This window comes from Dermacentor albipictus, chromosome 3 (assembly GCF_038994185.2).
Source record: "Dermacentor albipictus isolate Rhodes 1998 colony chromosome 3, USDA_Dalb.pri_finalv2, whole genome shotgun sequence".
Classification (NCBI taxonomy): Eukaryota; Metazoa; Arthropoda; class Arachnida; order Ixodida; family Ixodidae; genus Dermacentor; species Dermacentor albipictus.
This window is the reverse complement of record NC_091823.1, coordinates 85,960,801-85,983,243: the sequence shown is the minus strand read 5'-3', so window position 1 is coordinate 85,983,243 and position 22,443 is coordinate 85,960,801. Positions and strand designations below refer to the sequence as shown.

Here is a 22,443-nt window from a genome sequence, read left to right as displayed (position 1 = left end):
GTCTTGTCCAAATAATTCAATTTTTTTTATTATTCGATGGTGAGTGGATGTCAAGAGCGGAAACTCCAGCTGAAAACGTCAACTTTTCGTCTGCCTTCCGTAGTTATTAAAGTGAAATCGACAGCTTACAATGACGAATTACTGTTTTTTATCCGATGGTAACGTGCACCTTTTCTTTCCAAGAAAGGGGTGCTGGCATCGCCTCCGTGTTACCGATACATACAAAACCAAAGCGAACTCGCAGCATTAGCTACGTCCACCGTAGGAGCCTGCATCATCACCATTTTCGTCAGAGGATGACGGCAGTCGCGAAAGATATCGATGACGACATGCTACTTTCAGGCTCTAATACGAAGGTTCTATTCAAAAGATGACTTATTTTACGTGCAAGAGAGTCACTTCACGTGTTGTGAGTGGTCAGAGAGAAGGAACTAGTGAAGTGTCGAGTCTAGATGTAGTGCAAGATCTTGTTCACGATTGATAAGGAGTCGTTAAAGCAATGCGTAATATAGAACACAGTGCACCGCACAGAGAATGGCATTATGTAGTCCAAGTATAGCGATAAGAAGCTATCTGAAGACTGAACTAAGATTGCCGATGACGAACATTCAACTGAAATAAATCCCCCTCCTGCGAATGTAAACTCTACATGTTTCATATATACATTTGATTTCCAGAGTCGCCATCGCACTATATTTTTCTGTTATAAAGTTTAGTGTGCGTTAGATTTGGGTGCGAATGGCTTTGTACCAAGAAGTTAATAAATGTGAATGCAGGTTTGATTTGGGGGTGCATCATAATCGCGCAGATATTGCCGAAAGAAACATGGGCGTGTTAGGACGCTTTTATACACCTTCGTGTAATTTTTCCGAACGGTGGAATTCAATCAGCTTTGTCGGTAGCAGCAAAATGAAACTTGTAAAACTCATATAGCTCCGCATTTTTAAAGGCGGTTGTCGCACCACAGAGACCTGACAGCATGAAGCTTGATTGTGGCTTCATCCTCTTTGCGTTAGGTACCCAGACCAAATCGGCTCTGGTCCGGAGGCATCCGTCACGCACGCACACACACACACACACACACACACACACACACACACACACACACACACACACGCACATACATATATATATATATATATATATATATATATATATATATATATACGAAAAGAGAGGGGGGTTAACCGATGGTCCCGATTTTGATTAGTCATATCATGAGAAGCCAACAAACACTGACACCAAGGACAACACAGGGGACATTACTTGCGTTCAATAAATGAAATAAAGAAACGATAAATTAATGGAAATTAAAGTGGATGAAAAAACAGCTTGCCGCAGGTGGAAACCGAACCCACAACCTTCGCATTTCATCCACTTTAATTTCCATTAATTTATCGTTTCTTTATTTCATTTAATAAACACAAGTAATTTCCCCTATGTTGTCCTTGGGGTCAGTGTTTGTTGGCTTCCCATGATATGACTATATATATATATATATATATATATATATATATATATATATATATATATATATATCTATATATATCTATGTATGTATATATAATCAGAAGCCAACCAACACAGACACCGAGGACAACATAGGGGAAGTTACTTGTCCTTTGTGAATGAAATAAAGAGGCGATAAATTAATGGAAATGAAAGTCGATGAAAAAAACAGCTTGCCGCAGGTGGGGCACGAGCCCACAACCTGCGCATTTCGCGTGCGGTGCTCTACGAATTGAGTTACCCCGGCGCCGTTACCCCATCCACTTTCTTGGGTATTTATGTTTCCTAGTAGAACCTTGGGAGTGTTAGCCAGCGCCACCACTCACAGACTTTGGCGGAGGACGTGGAACATTATATATATATATATATATATATATATATATATATATATATATATATATATATATATATAAATATATATATATATATATATATATATATATATATATGTGGCTCCCTAGCAAGGAGCCCCACTGACTTCAGATGGGTATCTGAATTCACCTCTGTGTAAGCTATTGTCTAAAATAACCATAAAAGGTGGAACGTGCGCCGTGTTTTGGCGTATCATGAGTGAAATGAGAAGTACACAATTCTATGATAAGCTTCTATAGTACAAGATTCTTCAGCAGTTCGTTCGGGGCAAGGAGGCCCTGGATATCATTGCCCTTCAGGAGACGGAAGGCCATGCAAAATTGGCAGGGTACAAATCCTATGATGCTTCTGGGTCGAGTTCCACCACCGCTATTCTAGTTTACAGAAATCTAACAGTCATTAAGCATGATATTGAGGGAGTCGACATAGACCACGTCTTCATTGAACTCATCCGTAAACGTAAGGAGGATGGAAGCATATTTATTCCTAATTTAATTTAATTTCATTTCATTTATTTATTCCCAAGGCCGTACAGGCATTACAGAGAGGAGTGGCAATAGAAAAAGAAAAATATATAGCTAATGAGGCAGCACATGGTCACAGATAGGCGACTTGAACACATCATGGTCTGTGATAGTGACGATGGATGCGGGAAGGCTATTCCAGTCTTGACTTGTTTTCGGGATGAAGGCTTCGAGGTATACATTGCTTTTACACTGAGGCACCCCAACCTTCATTTTATGATCATTACGGAATGACAAATGGCTCGGTGATGAAAAAAGTGTCATTTTTAGCTCATTATTAGTGTAGCATATTTTGTGAAACAGGCACAAGCGGGAAATTCAACATCTAGTAGAAAGGAGAGGTAGTTCGAGCGTGTGAGAAACGCTGGCTAAGCGATAGTAGTTAGAGAGGATAAACCTAACTGAGCGGTTCTGAACCGATTATATGGACTGTGTTAATGAGCTAGTGTACGGGTCCCGTATCGATGAAGCGTACTCGAGTTTAGAACGCACGAGTGTTTTATATAGTAATAATTTAATCTGAACGGGAGCGAGGCGGAAATTCCGCCTAAGAAAACCAAGGGAACTGTTAGCTTTGTTAATAACATGGTGGATGTGCTTCTGCCATAACAGATTATTAGTGATATGGACGCCTAGATACTTGTAGCTGTCGACGAGTATATAGTAGCCTGTCCATAGTAGCCCAAAGTGCCGACGCCTTAAGTTCGGAACTCTATTCAGGAAGGCTCTCATAATCTCCCAACAAAAAGCCATGTTATTATTAGGTGACTTTAACGCTCCCCACACTGCATGGGGATACCGCACAGAGGTATTCAAAGGTCGTAATCTTTAGCTAGAAGCACAACGACATTGACTGACTCACATCACAGACCCCCAGACACCCACCCCTATCAGGAATAGTGTCAGTGTTGACACCACTCCAGACCTAACTTTCATCAAAACATATGCAACTATGATTGAGCTAATACCGGGAAAGCCTCAGTAGCGATCATTATATAATAGAAATCCAAATTCAGGTGGGTCCACCCAGCAAAAAGGGCAAACGAGTCTCGCTCACGGAATGGGACCACTTCCGCCAGATTCGGGAGACAACCGCCACCGAACATATAAACGATCTCGACGCCTGGATCGCGGATATCAGAGATTGCGTGAAACGCGCCACGGGGGAAATGCCTGAAGACGATGGTCTGGTCGAGGTGGATAGCCGCCTCCTACACTTGTGAGAAGCCCAAAAGAGCATGCAAAACCGCTGGCAAAAGAATAAACTAAAGCGTACTCTCCGCTTGCGCATCGCGCAAATCAACATGGAAATCGAGGAATGCGCAAACCAATTAGACGAACACCAATGAGAGAAGGTATGCGACAGCATGCAAGGACAAGTCGGTCTAGCCAAAACGTGGAATCTCCCCCGATATCTTATGGACCCGGAAAAGGGCAAATCCGAGCAGAGGAAATACTTCAATAAGCTCACTCACCAACACCATGGCACAAACGACGAGCTCCTGACAGAGCTCAGAGCCCGGTACATAGGGACATATGCACTAATCCCCCAGAAGCCATGGATATGGTGGTCCGGAGAATCTTAAACTAGACGCACCTATTGTAGAGGTTGAAGTATGAGCCGTCTTGCTGAAACTCCGAACTAAATCTACACCAGGCCCTGATGGCATAACAAATAAGGCGCTCCGAAATCTAGACGACGCATCTATTACTGCCCTAACAGAGTACTTCAAGCGCTGTTGGGAAACAGGTTCTATTCCCTCGCAATGGAAGCATGCACAAATAAGGTTCATACATAAACATGATAAATGACTACAGCTCGAGAACTTAAACCTTGTTTTCAAATAAAGTCTTTACTCACTCACTCACTCACTCACTCACTCACTCTATAGTGATATGAACTGCTTTATGCTGGGGGACACGCGCGAGCACATAATTTGGCATGCTGGAGAAATTGTGACAACTTAACAGCTAATTTACCACTCCTAACTACTCCAACCTTACCCATGTTCATAAAAGGATAGTAAATTTCCGTACTTACTGTATTTTCGAATATCATGCCGTCATCGCCCAGCCTTTGTTGCTGCTTTGGATCAAACAGTTTTGATGCTTTCTGACGTTATAACGATGGAGAACACCTCAAAAATTGTTATACCACTCCTTTTTCAGTGCCAACATAGTTTCTTTAATAAAGGATGACGGTAGGCGTGAAATAGCTATATGAACACTTGCAAAAAGTGATCACTGGCTCATACAGCCTCCTTCATACAGTCTAAATAAACTCCAAGTATAAAGCACTAGGCTTTCAATCATTCTGAACAATAATATCTTGATCTCTCGACTCACACAATTTAAAAAATTGTTAAATTTTATTGCTGTTGTTGGAAAGCGATCATGGAGTTATTGAACGTTAAAGAAATAGAACCTGCGGCGCTACACACAAGTCAATAGCGTCAATATCATCAACACAACAATGCAGGGATCGTTGTTGGCGTACTCAACAACACTATGAAAGTGTTATGACGTATGTTTATGCATATCTCCCACTGGCCTCATGGAGAATTGCGGGCTCATTTCGGAGAGTTGTTTGCATTTAAATCATTTTCCCCTTGGCGGCGAGGAACGCTGACACGAAATACATTATCCTGTGTGTTATAATTTCAGGATCAATAGGCGTAAGGAATGGAAAGCTCCTTTTATAATAGGAAATACAGCGCGCTAGCGTGAACCTGCAGTACCACGACCAGTGGTATGAGAAGTGCCTTTCTATAATTTATTTCGCTTTCTCCTTTGTTTTCGCCTTATTTCGGAAACCTGCTATTGTCACAGGTCAAACAACATCGAAAGATGCAGCCTGTATTACCCTCGCTGCAGTCACTTCTGTACCGATGCTTGCGGTGTCTCTCTTCTTGTATGTCCTTTGTCATGTTTCCAACAAGCAACTATGACGCTTAACTATGACATTCTGGTATTTTGAGAAAGACTGGCACCCTTTCCTGCCTTCTGTGCCAAGACCTGCTCAACAACGTAAATTATTTTGTCCAGCGGGTAAGAGTCATAAAGTAGGGTCCGGTTTGGCACATCAATTCCTGCTTATATTTCTTCATTTTACATGGAGTAATATTGCACGGAGCCGCAGGAATCACGGGAGGGATACTATAGTTGAGGAGGTAGGAGCGTCCTTGTAGATGTTGCTTATAGTACGCAGACACTGTCTTCCTTTTTTACGTTTTAAATATTTGCAATCTAAAACTGCTGCATGTGATAACATATTTTACGCCACCTACTGCTGCTGCATCCAGTGCTATACGGGACCAACATCCCCTCACGCCGTCTTGCGCGGCTTTTCCATTGCCTCCTTTTCCCTGTAACGTGAAATGAAAAAAACATGTAACTTAAATGAACGAAAAAACGCCTCCTCACAGAAGGTACAACTAACTCAAAACAAAACTCTCAAGTGGCATACTATCTGCCTTAGAGGTTCGATACCCTGCGACTACAGGCAAAGCAGCCGTCAAATACAATTGTGTACATGCATTCCTTGTTTTTATCGTTAGGTATCTGAGCAAATAGTGCACATTCTGGAAGGCACAGCGTATGCCTTAAATTTATATAACCTTTACCTACCGCACGGTTTTATTCAGTTACCCTGGCGCGCGCATTTACCTCGTCATACTGTTGGCACCAAGAAAGATGTCGCTGCGTGTAAACGGTTTCAACTGCGCTGATCATCAATTAAATAACGCAGAGTATTCACATTTTTCAGGAACGGGAAATTTTACATTATCCAATATTTTGTTTAGCGATTCCATTTTTACGTCACTGGTTGCCACCAGCGCGAGCAACCACACTGAACAAGACTATACAGTTTTTAAGGTTAATGCGTACACGCCCAAACGCGAGAGCTGGAAGCAGACAGACTTGCCAAAAAGGGGGGCGGATGTTCCGTGTCGTTGCCCTGTAGGAGATATTCATAATTGTGTAACCTTTGTTGGCATTAAAATTAAAAATCAAGCACAAGGGCTCGCTTCATAGCAAGGCACATTGTACATCGCTACCATCACCGGCCTATATTTATATCCACTGCAGGACCAAGGCCTCTCCCAGGGACTTGCAATTACCCCTGTTTTGCGTGACCTGCTTCCAGGTTGTGCCTGTAATTTTCTAGTTTCATCACCCTATTTAATTTTCTAGCGTCCTCGATTGTATTTCACTTCCCTTGGGATACTTTCTGCAACTCGAATAGACAACCGGTTATCTGTCCTGCGCATTACAAGGCTTGCACAGCTCCATTTATTTTCCTAATGTCAAGTAGTATATCGGCTATATCCCCGTTTGCTCTCTCATTCACACTGCTCTCTTCATGTCTCTTAACGTTACGCCTAACATTTTTTGTTCCATCACCCTTTGTGTGGTCTTTAACTTGTATTCAATATTCGTTGTTAACCGCCAAACTTCCCCCCCCCCCCATGTGTTAGCGCCAGTAGAATAAAATAATCACATAGATTTCTTTTCAATGATAGCAGTAAGCTCCAGGTCATGATTTTTTAATGCCTGTCGTATGCGCTCCAACCCATCTTTGTTCTTCTGTAAATTTTATTTTCAAAAGAGAAAAGAATTATGGGGTTTTACGTGACAAAACCACAATCTGATTATGAGGCACGCCGTAATGGGGGACTCCGGAAATTTGGACCACCTGGGTTTCTTTAACGTGCACCTAAATCTAAGTGCATGGGTGTTTTCGCATTACGCCCCCATCGAAATTCAGCCGCCGTGGCCGGGATTAGATCCCGCGACGTCGTGTATAGCAGCCTAACACCATAGCCACTGATCGACCGTGGCAGGTAAACTTCATTCTCGTGATCAGGATCCCACGTGAGTAAGTGACCTAGATAAACGTGCAGATTCCGGAGTGCATAGACTTCGGAGCCGAGCGGCCGATCACTATTTCTTGGTCTCTTGCCACGATATTTAACATTTTCTTTTATGCGAAGCATATTACGAGAGCTCAACCCAGCTCCTCAGGCGCGGCGGTGTCGCCTTGAAACCACGTGACACCGTGACGTCACGACAGAGGAGAAGTGGCTTTGGCTCAACTCTTGCAAGACGGGCTGGGTGGGAATCGAACCAGGGTCTCCGGAGTGTGGGACGGAGACGCTACCACTGAGCCACGAGTACGATGCTTCAAAGCGGTACAAAAGCGCCTCTAGTGAATGCGGTGTTGCCTTAGAAACGAGCTGTTTCTAAGGCGTGCGTCTCTTCCTCAGACGCACATTTCGTTGCCGCGCCGAACGCTGCTTTGCTCGACGCTCACCGCGTCCAATGCGGGGCGCGTAGTCGCTGCCCTGTAGCCCATTGTCTTACACCCCTTGGCGGGTCGACGGGAACGCTGTCGCGTTCCACTCTTGAAGGCGAAGCAGTAATGCATGAGTTGTTTCTTCGTCTAGCCGAACCAAATATAGCCAAGCAACAGCAGTTCGCCAGGCTAAACAGTGGTTCAACAACTAAAATAAAGGCTAGTATGCTTCGCATCCTGGGCTTAACCTTACCTAAGCCACAGCCATTTTTTCTTCTGCAAATTCATCTGCATTGCTGAACAATGCTGTTGGCTGGCATATATCCTCAAATTCTGGGCATAGTTATCAGATTGTTTGACTAGTAGTGCAGCTAAGGACTGCAGAAAAAAAACGGAAAGGTGACATGACTGTCACTTTTATTTATCTGAAAACCCAGCACTAAGAGGCGCCAGCTGCTCATGTCACTTAAAAAGGGAAATGTATTTTTTTTCTCACGTTCGTTCGTTTGTTCCGCCGGTATTCGAAAATGTTCAGAGTGTTAAAAATAAATAATAAATGCCACGGGAGCTTTCAAAAAGATATATTTTCATTTATAGAGCGACGTGAGATAGAGGGAAGCAAAGGAGGGAGAGTTCTCGGGCTTTACTAACTGCCGCGCACACTTTCGCTCTGTATAGGAAACTGACATAATTTTTCATTAACGCACTCGCTATTGTCAAATTGCGATCGCGCACTTTTTACGAGCAAATATGAAGCACCTTATTCTCTTCAGTTCTCGTCCGATGTTCGTAATTAAATGGTTTGAAATATAGGTAATTTAGCCATGCTCGAAAAAAGCTCTGTCGAAGTTCTTTCGCTACAGTATAACGGAATGATACCACCCATTTCTTTGTTTCAGTAAGAATATAAATGAGGTACTCATGACAATATCTACAACTAATGTTTGCGCCGGATGAAAGAGGAGGTATATTGTCAAAGACGAAAGAGTAAAAAAAAAACGCAGACTTAATTGTACGACCTACCCGGATGACATCCAAACTTTGGGGAAATTGTTTTTTTTTTTCGAGCAGTTGCGCTCAGAAATTAAGTTGCGTGTAATTAAACCACAGACTGTAAAACGCTGCCCACATATAGCTTACCCGTTTGAAACCCTTTCTCGCACTTATCGTGCTCAAACAGTCGCTATAGAAATTGTCTACACCGAGTGTAATTGAACCAGATACATTTACTTTACATGACTGCTGTCGTAAAGTTTTGTAAGTCTTTTACTTTAACTTAGTATATGTATATATTCCCCACGACAGACTTGCCTAAATTAGACGCTGTTATTAAAACACAGTTATAAGACTCTGACGTGCTTGCTCAAGTAATTTATTGTAAATGCCGTAATTAGCCCACATACTTTAAGCCATGTATACAGTTAAGCACGCAACTGCCCCTGAGTCTTGAAGTAATTGACACCGAAGTGCCAATAGCCGGAATGAACCAGAGGCTTATTCAGTTGACCGTTGAAGTAGCCTGCATGGCGCGGCGTCTGTTTACCATGCGGCCACGCATCCGCTAGCGGTGTTTGCCGACAATGCATCATTTCTTCCCCTTTATAAACAGCTTGGCGCTTTGCGGCGCCTCGTTGATCTGCGAACTCGATTTGCCAGAGTTCCAGCCCTGGCGGTGCTCGTTTCGGGCTCTGCCGTGGTTCCAGAGTTGGCGGTGCCTGCTGTGGGCTCTGCACTTCATTCGGAGGAGCGAATAGCTCACTTCCTTCACTCAGCTCGTTCCTCAACCGCCGATGGCTGCAGCTGGCATTGTCTGCGGTGCCTTAGTTGATCCTCATGGCGTTTATGCAACTCCCCGCACTGCGTCTTGACCATGCTCAGGTGGGCGCCCCTCGAAGTCTGCACCACTGCTGGCTTCCAGCTGGAGTCTTCACCGTAGCTCTTGCACCACACTGGCTCTCCGGTTGCGTGGATGCGGGGGTTGCACCTGCTGGTGAAAATTGTTGCCATACCAGATTATCCAAAAGTGAACTGCACCATGCTGCTGGCATGCTGCAGTTCTCTTGGCAGGCTGCGCGAACGTGAACGTGGGTGTCTGCGTCAAATCCGGGATGCTACGAAAGTGCACGAGCCAGATGTGTCATCGGAGTCGTGCCTTGACGAGTATCGTGCAGACGCTGAAGCATGGGTTTCCGCGCCGCGGCAGGTATCACAGCCAGATAGCTCCAGTATAAGCAATACCGTGGCTGCATGTCAACTCGCCTCTCTTTTCGAAGAATGGCTGCCGTACTTCCTGTGCTGATGGTAGTTTACTCGGCCAGCCACCGGGAATGTTACATTCACGGTAGCTGAGCATGACATTACGTGCAGTCACTTTGGCCAAATCGTGCGACGACACTAGTCCAGTGGTCAGATGGTCTGAACAGCACGTGTTCGGGTTGATCGTTCAACACTGACCTTAATTTCTTGTCGTGTGGCCGTTGCACAGGAAAATGGTTCAAAGTGGTGGCCACAATTATATCATTCCCTGGTGTGTACTTATAACCACCGAGTAAAAGGGCCCAGCGCTGTATATTTCTATGCAGGAAACCTCCGGCGGTTGTCGATGTCCGTTCGCCTATGCTGTCCCGTCGACACGAAAAAAGTTTTCTTTCCCGTTTCTCGCGAATGCTCTGTAACTCTCAATCTAATGCAGTTATCTTAGAAAAAGTTAGACTTATATTGGTCGCTAAGACGACGCTATCGTTACACTGAGTTTTATTTAATTGTCACCATTAGTTACTTCGCAGTGAAATTGTAAACGTTACAGAATTCCCGCATGCTGCCAATACATCACCGTCTATGGAGGGAGTATGGCTAGAGAAAACCGCTGTAACTCCTGCTTTATTGACACTATGCCAAAATGAATCATACTGAAATTGGCCGCTAGGACAACTGTCACTACGCAGAGTTTCACTTACTTGCCATAATTAGTTAGGTCACCTTGAAGTTGTAAAAGTTACACGATTCCCGCCTTCTAGATGGCCGTCAATGCATGGAGTATGGCTACAGAAAATGGCTGTAACTCTTGTGTTATCAAAAGTATCCCGAAACAAATTATATAGCAATTAGTCGCTAAAAGGACTAGAACATTACGGTGAGTTTCATGTAATTTCCACAATTACGTATTCCACAGTGAAATTGTAAATATATTGTGGAATTCCCGTCCGCCAAGCGGCGGTTCTCGCCAACGTCACTATTTGATGAAAGAATAAGAATAAATAACACCACAGTCGAGAGATGTGTTCCTCGCCTGTGTCCTTCAATAAATAATAATAATAATAATAATAATAATAATAATAATAATAATAATAATAATAATAATAAATGCGTTGTGTCATCACAAGACATGAAAAAGCAGGTAATCGGGCACGTCTCATACACATCAAATTTCGTACCGGCCTGCTTCGCTTTCAGACAGTTTGTTGTGGCTGATGGTGCTTCTCATTTTGACCCTAAGAAGCTGGGGACGCGGCTGGCGCCTGAAAATGCACGCCGCCTGTGACCAGCGAAACATTTCACACGAAAAAAAAAACATTATTCGCGATCATAAGAGCAATAAGCCAATGTACTTTTGTCTAATGTACCGAGTGCAATCAGTGTATTCTTAGATCAATGGCCTGCAGTTCGAACACACATCGGTTTCGAGCTGCCACCTAAGCATACGACGGAGATACGGAGCGAACACGGGCTAGCTGCAAAGCCTTCGCGAACTGCAGAGAAAGGAGATATATACATACGCGCGAGAGAGAGAGACAGAGGAAAGGGGAAAGGGAGATGTGTAAAAAGGAACGCCACCAGAGAAAGACGAAACCAAAACGTACCGGAATGTGTGAATGAGCGTCTACAATTTGCGTGTAAACACAATGCAGATAACATGCACGCATTAATGCGCTGCGCGCTGATCACCGCTGCGAAGAAGCCATCAGGGGGCACACACGCACATACAGACGCACGCACGCACACACACACAAACCCTTCAGACGGTTCACCACTGCTCGTATCACACCGCTTCGCAATGCTGAACGGAGCGTTATCACCTAAAAAGATAACGCTAGAAGTAAGGAAATGCGAAGATGACCGTAGACAGTTGGCTGAGCGAGATAAATTTAAGTCCCCAAGCGCCCGCGTTGCAATCCGTGAAGTCCCCACAAAGATGGTGGCGAGGGCCCATCTGCTGTTTCAGTCGTCTGCTAGCCAGAGAACTTCCACAGAGCAGCCAGACCAAAATTGTCCTGGCAGGCTCTGGCAGCCCGCGGATAGCCAGAGCCGTCCACACTCTAAAAATTTTAACACCCTTAAGGGTGTTAATGACTTGTCCCATGGGTGACACCCTTTTTGGGTGTATTGCTACACCTCAAGCAAAGGGTGCAAATTAACACCCTACAAGAGAAGGGGTGTTAATATGACGTCACCTCGCCTATGGGTGTAAAGCTAACAACACCCTTTCTATATGGGGTGTAACAGAGACACCACCCTTTCAATATGGGTGTAGCATGGACAACACGCTTCCAAAAGGGTGTTATCCCTGCAAGTATTTTAGCGTTCACTACAGCCATGTAGTTAATGGGCAGACTAGCTGTTGTGAATGCTGGCTAGCCTTAGCTATGGTACTACCTTGTTCAGTATGAGCCAGAATCTGTGAGGCGTCGTCATATTGCACTTCTGGTCCGTCATGTGGTAGCATAACGTGCGACCCTTTCAGGCAAACAATTGAAGGTTTCACCATTGCAGCAAGGCACACAGGCCATGCTTTTCGTAATCTTCCTCTGCAGTGATAGTACACTGCCGGTCGGATGCATAGCGCAATAACAATGCGCGCTGCACTAAGGACACAGGATCTCCCGCACCTTGGTGCACCAGTACTTATAACCGCGTGGAAACAGCACACAGCCAAAAGCATAGTTACATGCATTTCAGAAATAATTAAAAACCTCCACTTTTCTTGGTCAAACATTTTCGCAACACCAGCTCGACCAGGAGGGAAAGACACCACAGCTCGTTGTTGTAGCTCATATTGAATGCAATAGAGCACAAGCAATGCATGGATTGGCGACGGTAACAAGTACAGTACTACAGAAGCATATGTTTGCCTGTCAAACAGTTTTTTGCCGTTTTAAGCACACATTTTACACCTCTATTCATCAAAGTTGTCATTTATCGCCATGGGATGCTTCTACTACTACTTTGACACATGACTTAAAGGTAGCACTCAAAGCCAAAGAACAAAGTGCTTCCACGTCGAATCATGTTTCAGCATTTACGAACAAAACAGCATGTGTAGCTGTCCTTGCTGTTCAATATATAAGCATGCACTATTTCCTGAAATATATGTATGCTCCATTTACTTAAAGATACCTGCTTATACCCAATAACTTAGTTTATTTTTCACCATGTGCTTGCATTGAATATTGCAAAGGCATTGTAAGTTAAGCTACCAGAACAACAATCAGCTAGTCTAAGGTTACCTAATTGAACAACATCATTGTAAAATTTGTGACGAAATGTCAGAAGTATTTATTTCATTCAAGAGAAATGGTTACATAATAATGTTTGCACATTTTAAAAGTAAAAAGGAAGATGAGTAAAACCATACCAATACAAAGATATAAGCGCCGAATAATGGCACAGGTTTGCTCAATTAAATTTTAAGCAGAACAGTTTTTTTAAATAACCTCACTACTAAATATCACGTTTTCATTTGAAAAGCACTGCATCTTATTATAAAGCACAAAAATAACCGGTCACATAAGTAAGAACAAGTCTGAGTGTGTCTTTAACACAAGGATAAAAAGTTGGGCGAGTTGGTACAGTAACATGATCTTGGATTGTAGCGCGAAGTGGCATGGACACAGACTAGAAGCAGACAGGATGAGCGCTAACTCTCAACTAAATTTTTGCAAGCTAGTCTCTTATCAAGTATACCTGTAGGCATTGCGACCATTGTGCTCCCAAGATGCATGAGGCATTAGTCATTGCAGAGTTGTAAGGACATGACAATCCTAGGATGATTATGTTCTTGAGGCTTTTTTTCCCCACTTTCCATCTTTTGAAACGTGTATACTTTAGTCATGAATACAAAAATGCTACAACTGGCGTGTGATAAGTTTTGCATCTTATTTCCTAGCAGCTCATTGAAACAAGCCGCGATGACAAATTTAAATGCTGTTACCTCATCAGACATTCAAATTTCTTAAACACAAACAAAACCAGATAGGCATTAGAGTGAGCATCACTTAAATACATTACACTGGTTTAAAGTTATTGCGTCACTTTGTGCCAGGTAAAAACGTTAGAAACATAAAAAATGTTAAGATTCTACGGCCAACCGCGAAAACTAAATAAAAAAATCATTAAGCTTTCTTAAACGGGTACAGGAGCTTTACAACTAGCCGTCTTGGTGATGGACACGCAGATAGATGAGCAGCCATTCCACTGAGACGACAATGTTGAGGGCTTCGCATGGAAGTCTGTGAGACACTGCAGAGTAGTTCTTGGTCCACATGAAGGAGGTTGCTTGCATACACGTCTGGGCCACCATACTGAATGCATGGTGTTACCGGAACTTTTTCCCCCTGCATTGTGGTAAAAAAGCATGGTTAAGTTTATACGATATTTAATATGCAAAAAAAAAGAGGTGAGACATGCAGACAGGACACGAGAGTAGAGAAGTGAACACGAACGCGAAAAACATGAAAAATTTCATTAAATCGTTTTATTAGATAAAATTTTTATACTATGTGTCATTCATTATGAGGGTTCATAACGCAACACATTTAATATATAAGCAGGTAGAATTATCAGCTTGGTCAGTTTGTACAAGCTCGTTTGAGTCAAGAAATCGAGTTTCACAAACACAACCTCAACATTCTTGATTGAAAAAGGAACACTTCACATGACATGCAGTCCTGTGAGTGGAAATTGCACAGTTCAAGAAAAACAAATTAAAACTCACAGAGCGATCCTGAAAAAGGAATAAGCACCTGCTACTGCAAAAAGCGAATTAATTGATAGGTTTTAGTAGCACAAGGGCATCTTTGGCCAATTAGCGCCAAGCCTATACTGCAAAAAATAAACTTAGTGCATCTTTAGAAAGCAAATATATAAAGATGACTAATGCCTCTCTGCACTACAGTTGCTTTGCTCTAGCGTGAAGTCATTTTAATGCATGCACACGTACATACACATGCTACACCCAAGTGTAACAGCTGCAGAATTAAAATTGGGCATCAACAAAGTCGCAACCTTTAACCATTGATCCCAAGCTGTACTAGTGACTGGAGGTAGTACCAATATCGCCAATGACGAGTTGCACTCTTTCTGCCCGATGTTATGCTGCTCGTATTGTCAAAGATGAGTTACAGTCGGCATTGAGGGAAAGCTGCCCTCAAGAGCAGCTCTTATTTTTGTGTTATTTCTAACCAGAGACCAATGAAGTAATATATTTTTAGAATGAGAATGACACCGAAAAATTGAGTACGTAAAAAATTTGGTGCATTTTTCCGGAATTAACTTGGGGGTTAACGGCTAAAGCGGCAATCCAGACACTAGAACAAGTTTTGACATGTTTGTTACCAGTGAATGCTAGAAAATATGTTGGCATTCTGTAGTTTTGTCCAACAATGCAAAAGGGATTCTTAATAACTGAGGAAATAAATGGAAAAGTATCATGAAGTATATTTCGTGAATGTAACGCAGAATCACTCAACTTCTGTTACTATATAATCTCCACTAGATTAACCTGCACTTTCTGAACTAGTTCAGGAGGTGCTGAATTTCACTCCTCATTCCACCAGTTCAACGTGGCAGCACCTGCACGTTGTGATTCGTATTACTTAGTGCAGGCTTTGTACAGGGCGAGTTCACAGCATTCCCTGCACTTGGCCGAAAGGTAGTGCATATTTACGCAGCAGGTGTGGTGCCGCTTCTGCACGAGTGAGGCGCAGAAATCAGTTTCATACAATAATTACTAGAGGGAACTCTGACGTTAGTGTCCACAGGAGATCAAACAAGAACGGCTGTAGCAGCATGGAAATTATGGGAAGTACATGGATTTGCCTAAACTTCATCTGTTTGGCTTCAAACGGCTTTGTGACTTTGTAAACTAGTCATTCTCAACAATATACTGTGTAATAAATAAATAAACATGAAAATCGTCCGACGACAGGATTCAGACACAGGAACTCTAGAACAGAAGTCTGATATTGAAACCATTAAGCCACGGAGGCATGTAACGACAAGCGAGTGCAACGCCCTGATGAATTTATCGCGGGCATACCAGTGCCTTGAGACGCTTGGCGCCCTTCGATTTGGCTACCTGGACAAGCTCAATCGTTGCAATTAATAGCAATTGTGCGTGTTGACGCCGTCTTCTGCACTTCGAAGAGTATAGACTGCGCTGAAATTTATATAGCGTATAATATACGAAGCCACAAGAACGTCTGAATTCACAAGCACGATTATCCGACAAATCCATGTGCTTCCCATCATTCCCATGGTGGCACGACTGCCGCGCCAGAGTTCCCTCTAGTAATTACTGTAAGAAACTCTATGGCAGAAATAACCGAAGTGCCTCGCATTTTGTTCTGGAGTAATAAACTAAGTTTTGCTGGTCCCATAAATCTTACTGGTCATTAATTCCAAGTTTTAGTGCAGTCACATGTCTAGTAACCAATTGTGGTATTTTGCATAAACATCGCAAAGCCAACTGTGGTGAATGTTCACCCTGGTAAATTGTTTATGATGGAGTAGCATAGACTACTGAAGCAATCTCTGGAAGGCAAGTCAAGTAATTTTCTTATTAGCAGCCTCTAAACAGCATTCGAGCTAATGACACATGCACCTCAGATATGCAAATATTTCCTTGACTCAGCAAGAAGCGATGCTTCATGTTCCACGAGGCTACCTCTATCAAAGCAGTACCGGTGCTCTCTAAAAACAATGCCAATGCATATTATCCAAATATTTTTCAGGGGCAACAGTTATGCCTGAAATCATGCTAGATTAGTTTTTTTAAACACATGCTCAGACCATGTTAGAAGTGCTTCTTAAAATCCTCATATTTATTAGACTAGTCATATATCTGTACACAAAGGCTACTAATTAGGTCCCATGCTATATCATCTTAACAAAAACTTCACTTAGTAATACACATGCTATGATAAGATTTGAGACCACATTGAGATACTGAACAAGGTGAATTCCTTATTTTTAAAATGAAGGTCCTGTTCTTCCAAAGGAGAAGAGAGGATACTGAGGGTCAAAATTTTTCTGAATCACAGCTGGAAGATGCCAGGGAAGGCACGTGGTAACTTATTTGTAATTTTCTATTTAAATGTAGAAATGATAAAGGGAAATGAAAATGGTAAAAAAAAACAACCAGGCATGGGGTGAGAACGAACCTACAGCCTTTGCATTAGGCATGCGATGCACTAACCACTGTGCCACCGAGGCAGCATTCAACCGTCCACAATGGCCCCTCAGATTGTCGACGCTCGAACACGGCCGTAGTACCACAGTGGTTAGTATATCACATGTGTAATGTGAAGGTTATGGGTCCGTTCTCCACCCACAGGTGGATATCTTTTAATCCACTTTCACTTACCCAGAATTTATCATTTCTATACTTCATATAAAAAAAACTTAACACATGTTCCTGTATGCTTTCCTTGGCCTCATTATCTGCTGGCTTCTTCCAGTTCTGTTACTTCCAACACTTATACATATTCTAATCTGGTAAGTAAACAGTTCTGCATGATGCTGGAATACAATATAAACATTATTGCATGGCCGTGTTATGTAGAATGCCTTACATTGCCCAGGCAAGGTGTATTTATGTCAATCTGAAAAAAAAAACAATTTCCACTCTAGGCAGAAATGCTGTGTACTGCTGTGTGCAACAGGGTTTAACGAAAACAACTTGTTCAGAAATAAAGCCACCAAACAACGAGGAAACATGAAAACTAGATGAAAATTTGTGCAGTTGCATGTTAAAAATTTAGCACAGCAACAGATAAAGACATAATGAAGGAAGCGCGAGGATGGTTTATTTTGGACACACGAGGCAATATACTTGAAAGATGCATATGAGCTTACACGTGGAGAAATATTGTTTATGTAGTAGCTAAACTACGAACAGGCCTAGAACACACTGATACAAGGTGTCGAGCATGTCAATCTTATCGTGCCCTTAAGTCAAAGAAACATGGCTGTTTCTCATGATTCGCTACACATGGCTGGCTTACACAACTTGGCCACTTCTATATATGCCTTGTAATTACCAGGTGGTCTGTATAACACATGCAAGCTTTAAATATGTACAACTGCAACGTAGCTGGACAGCACCAAGGTAATGTCATTTGCCATCGTTTTGAGGAAGTGAAACCAATTCTTGCATTTTTCGTAATTAGGTAATTAGTTAACAACGATTACTTAACTGCTCAAATATTATATTCAAAGCAAAAGTGTCAGTGCAAAAATTGTAGAGCACCCTGAAAAATTCCCAATCCAGCTTTCTACTGCTCAATAGGTGCAACAAATGTTTCTTTCAAGCTTGAAAGAAGCCAGTGAACACATGCAAGTGCCGTGCAACTAACCGCTCGTGCACCTGAACACCATTTGGCTCCTCCTTTCATGCTTGAAAAAAAACTTTTTGAAAAGAATATTTTAGAAATTGAATAATTATTGACTATGTTTTAGGCAAAATGCATGAAATAGTGTGACTGCCACCTCCGTTTTCGGCGACATGAATTGACTCCATTTTCATGTCCAAATCCAGCTATACATGGTGCGTGTTTTGAGCTGGTTCTGTAATTTAGGCTGGTTTTGACTAATTGAAGCTTCGCATTTTAATAATGGAGTCAGGTTAAAAAGAAACTGGTACATAAACAGTCGCTGTCAGTACTCCATACTCCTTTAACTTAGTGCAAAGTGCTTGTGAGCCAAGAAGTTGGTAGTTCTAAGCAGTATTTCTCATTTTGACCTAGTGTTATAGCCCACTTACTATGATGCCATGCTGCTCAGTCATGCCGGTCCCAGCTTCAATCTAGGCCATGACAGCTGCCCTCCAATGAGGGTAAAATGCAATAACGCTTATGCACTTATATTCAGGTGTACATTAAAGAAGGCCAGGTTCCCAAAACTTCAGGCTGTGACTTTGGTATGTAAAAGCCCATAATTTAATTTTAAAATCTAAAGGTGCTTTATTAGGAGCAGGGGCATCATTTTGAGCTTTTACTGCACTGCCATGGCACCAAGAAGCTCTAAGTAAATAAAACAATTTCATAGACAATGTACATATCTTGCAAACATTTACAAACACTTCTCTGCATGCCCCTCTGTTGCTGTTATATTTAGATCCGTATGCCAAGGCCGGTTATGATGTTAGAACTTGTTTCAAACTTGTTTTTTTACCGCTTTAAAGTTGTTGGTTACCTTGCATCTCATTGTGTGTCGAACGCACATTTCAGTGCATCAATTTGTTCAGAAAGTGAACTCCTCTTTATTTATTTGTGCATGCAAAAAGGGTTCAGAAGAACTGCTTTCTGAAGGTCTGTATAAGAACAAAAAACAATTCTATGTAGGCTCCACAAAGAGAAAGGATTGGTTTGTAAATATGTTATTTAGTTCTTAAAAAAAGAGGCAGCTGTCAGTATTCTGTTCCAAAGTAAAAATTGGCCCTACCTGGCTCTGCTTCAGTTTCCGATGTTGATGGTCCATTCGGGGGCACTCAACTGATAGGCTGCACTTTGGCGATGTCGGGTGTGCTGTCACCAGGCCCAAGGTCGATCGACAGCCTCACCAAAAGTCGAGTCCAAACGCTATAAAAGAAATATCTCATCATTTTGCTATCAGTTTTGTCATCTTGCGTGTTTCACACACGGCCATCAGTGGAATATTTCGTCACTTCGATACTGAAAGAAATTCAAGCATTTTCTGGGAGCCAAGCTGCTGATGATGATGTGTGGTGTTTTATGGCACAAGGGCCACGTTTGGCCAAAGAGGGCCATGACAAGTGGTAATGTTGACGATGTATTATGGAAGATGTAACTTGGCTGTAAACTGGCCTAAAAATTGTCGCTGTAAAGTGCGTAAAATCTACGTGCTATAAAATTATGGCGATGACTAATGACAAATAGTATGAACATTAAAATCCATCGTGGAAGAATGATGCAAAATAGAAAATATATAGGATGGTAAAATTACTTGGAGCACTGCTGCCTCGCCAGAGCCCTTGAAACACAAGGGCCTAGAGGCATGTGCTATACGAAAGAGCTATCACAGCAGCATCCTCTGAAGAGAGGACGGCAGCCAAGCTGAATACACAGTAAATGGAGAACATTAAAGAGCAAATGCAGTTGTCACATTAGATTGATCAAGTACAGCAGAAATGGAAAATAAATCAGTGATACTCTGTTGGCTTTGAATGCAAGAAACGTAAAAACAGGAACTTGCAGCCACGCCACATTGAATTTCCCGCGTTTGCTACACCTCAAGTTTGGCATCGTCCGGTACTCGGGGATAGTAACCGCTTAAAATCAAGATGAACGAGCGTCGGCATAAATTAACAGGATACTTAACCAGGCAATATTGGCGCATAAAACAACTCACGTAGCGAAGCTACTGTCAATTACCCGATGACGCATCTGCGGGCGAATTCAAAAAGGAAAGAGTTTCACTTGTTTCACGCCTACAAAGCTAAGACAGAATTCGAGTTTCTTACTAAACTATACTGGATATTTACGCTCCGAATAAAACGCTGGAAATTTTGTTACGTCACATTGCATACGTATGAAAGTGAGGAAATTGCTTTTGTTGTATTCTGCCCAGACGGCATGCAGCAGCTACCTCTCATGCAACAAAAGCATGAAAGTGGTACTCGTGACACCGAAAACAAGCATATACAGCGCCAACGTTACGCCCCTTGGAGTTGGAACTAAGCACGATCAAGCCAGTTAGTTTTCTAGCTTTCATAACGCCATGAACACGACCAAACATCGAGCGAAACAACTCTCTGCTCTCTAAAATTATTACCGCTTCCATTTATATACTTATCGCTGCCACAAGCAAAAGTCAATGGGCTAGCTGTCCACAAGCCGCAGATTAGACTGACAGCAACATATTACGGTAACGTAAAACAATTTCCACGCTAACTTAGCAGCCGCGGTGTGCTCTAAATGCCAAAGTTCTCGTTTGCCGCTCGAAATTCACACCATGATGACGGGCACTGCATCTTTCACATGAAATATTGCACGCTTTGCGCCGGAGCTCAATAGGAGGGCGAAACGCATTTGCACGTACCTGAAATCCGCATGCCGGAAACCCGTCGACGCTTCCGAGAACAGGGCGCACAGCCATACACCCGTACGGCGGCTTGACTTGGACGTGAGGCACTTCTACCAAACATTTCACATGCGACATGCTTCACACCGATTGCGCGAACACCAAAAAATGACGCAGGCCGCATTGCGACGCCGAGCAGCCGTGCATCCACCGATGAGCTGCGTGCGCGGATTGCAGAGAACAAAGCCATACAAAACGTTAGGCGCGAGAAGATGGCGGCTCTCGTTGCGGAGACGAAGCGAACGAAGCAATGACGCGCGAATGAATGTTGCCAACTGTTGGTTCCGCGTTATGCCGGCGGTGGTGGCTTTAGTGGCGTGTGTTGCGGCTGTCTAATTTTTTATTTCTTTTTCCCAAACAGTATAATTAAGATCAGTTATTTGTTTGAATTTTTAACTGTGTCATTTGGCATTATCTTTGTCTTTTTATGCTATTAAGCGGCCAATTAGGGCCTCCCAGGTTCGCGCGCGCCAGCTGCGCGCGCAAATCTCAGAGGCCATAAGACAACTCGTTAGGAGATGCCGTTCTTGTCGTTAACGTTTCATCATCGTTTCTTCAACTGAGCTAGGTAGTGTCCCTTTTCCCGGGGTTGGGAGGGGGCGATCAAGACGGCATCGCTCCGCGGGGCGCCGAGGAGTGGGTTGGTGTTGGTTCTTATCGCGAAATTCGCGAACCCTGCGATTTTTTTTATAACGTAAGCATTTCTATACTTCTCCAACAAGAAAAAACATCCGTCCGTCAGTCCGTACCACACGATATGTTTCAAAATAGAACCCGCAACAGCGAGTGAATTCACCTTCGTGCTAGCTCTCGCTTCAACGCGACCGAAGCGGCGAGAACACTGCGCTCACGAAGCTCTCAGCTCATGCCGCACTATGCGCTTTTCGCAGAACACTTTCAAGATAGGTGTACGCGCGTCTGTTTTCAAAGCGAAGTAAACGGTGCGAACACAGCGCGGGAAGGTTTCAGCAGTGGGCACACTCTGTCCACAATGCAGTTCGCTTTCAAGATACGGTTCGCGCGGCCGTGCCACAAGCAGCCGCCGCCGGAGAACGGTTGATAATGGTTCGACGCGGATGAGGAGGGATAAAGAGCGATAACAGCTCAAAACGAACGGAACGTCACCAGCGCGCCTGGCCCCGCCACCTGCAGTACTTTGCTTGCGCCGCCGACCAGAGCAGCTCGTGTCGCCGCAGCGCTGGCGCTTATACTTGTCGGCTCAAGTCTCATAACATTGATAACGACATGGACTGCGTGTAGATGAGGAAGAGTCACAATGCTTACGCACACTTAGACAAATGCGAGAGGAGTTCCTGTGTGATTTTTTTTTTTTACCGGAAATGTACAGTCAGCGGTGGGACCCAG

General features: G+C 43.2%; 1 long non-coding RNA gene across 1 annotated transcript; it reads right to left on the bottom strand.

Moving 5' to 3' along the window:
- Positions 1 to 12,631: 12,631 nt before the first annotated feature.
- Positions 12,632 to 21,545, bottom strand: LOC139057866 (uncharacterized). The gene is made up of 3 exons (XR_011513055.1): positions 21,037 to 21,545; positions 19,420 to 19,556; positions 12,632 to 14,312 (listed from the first exon to the last, which is right to left on the bottom strand). It is a non-coding gene; the product is annotated as an uncharacterized lncRNA (long non-coding RNA).
- Between the last annotated feature and the right edge of the window lie 898 nt (positions 21,546 to 22,443).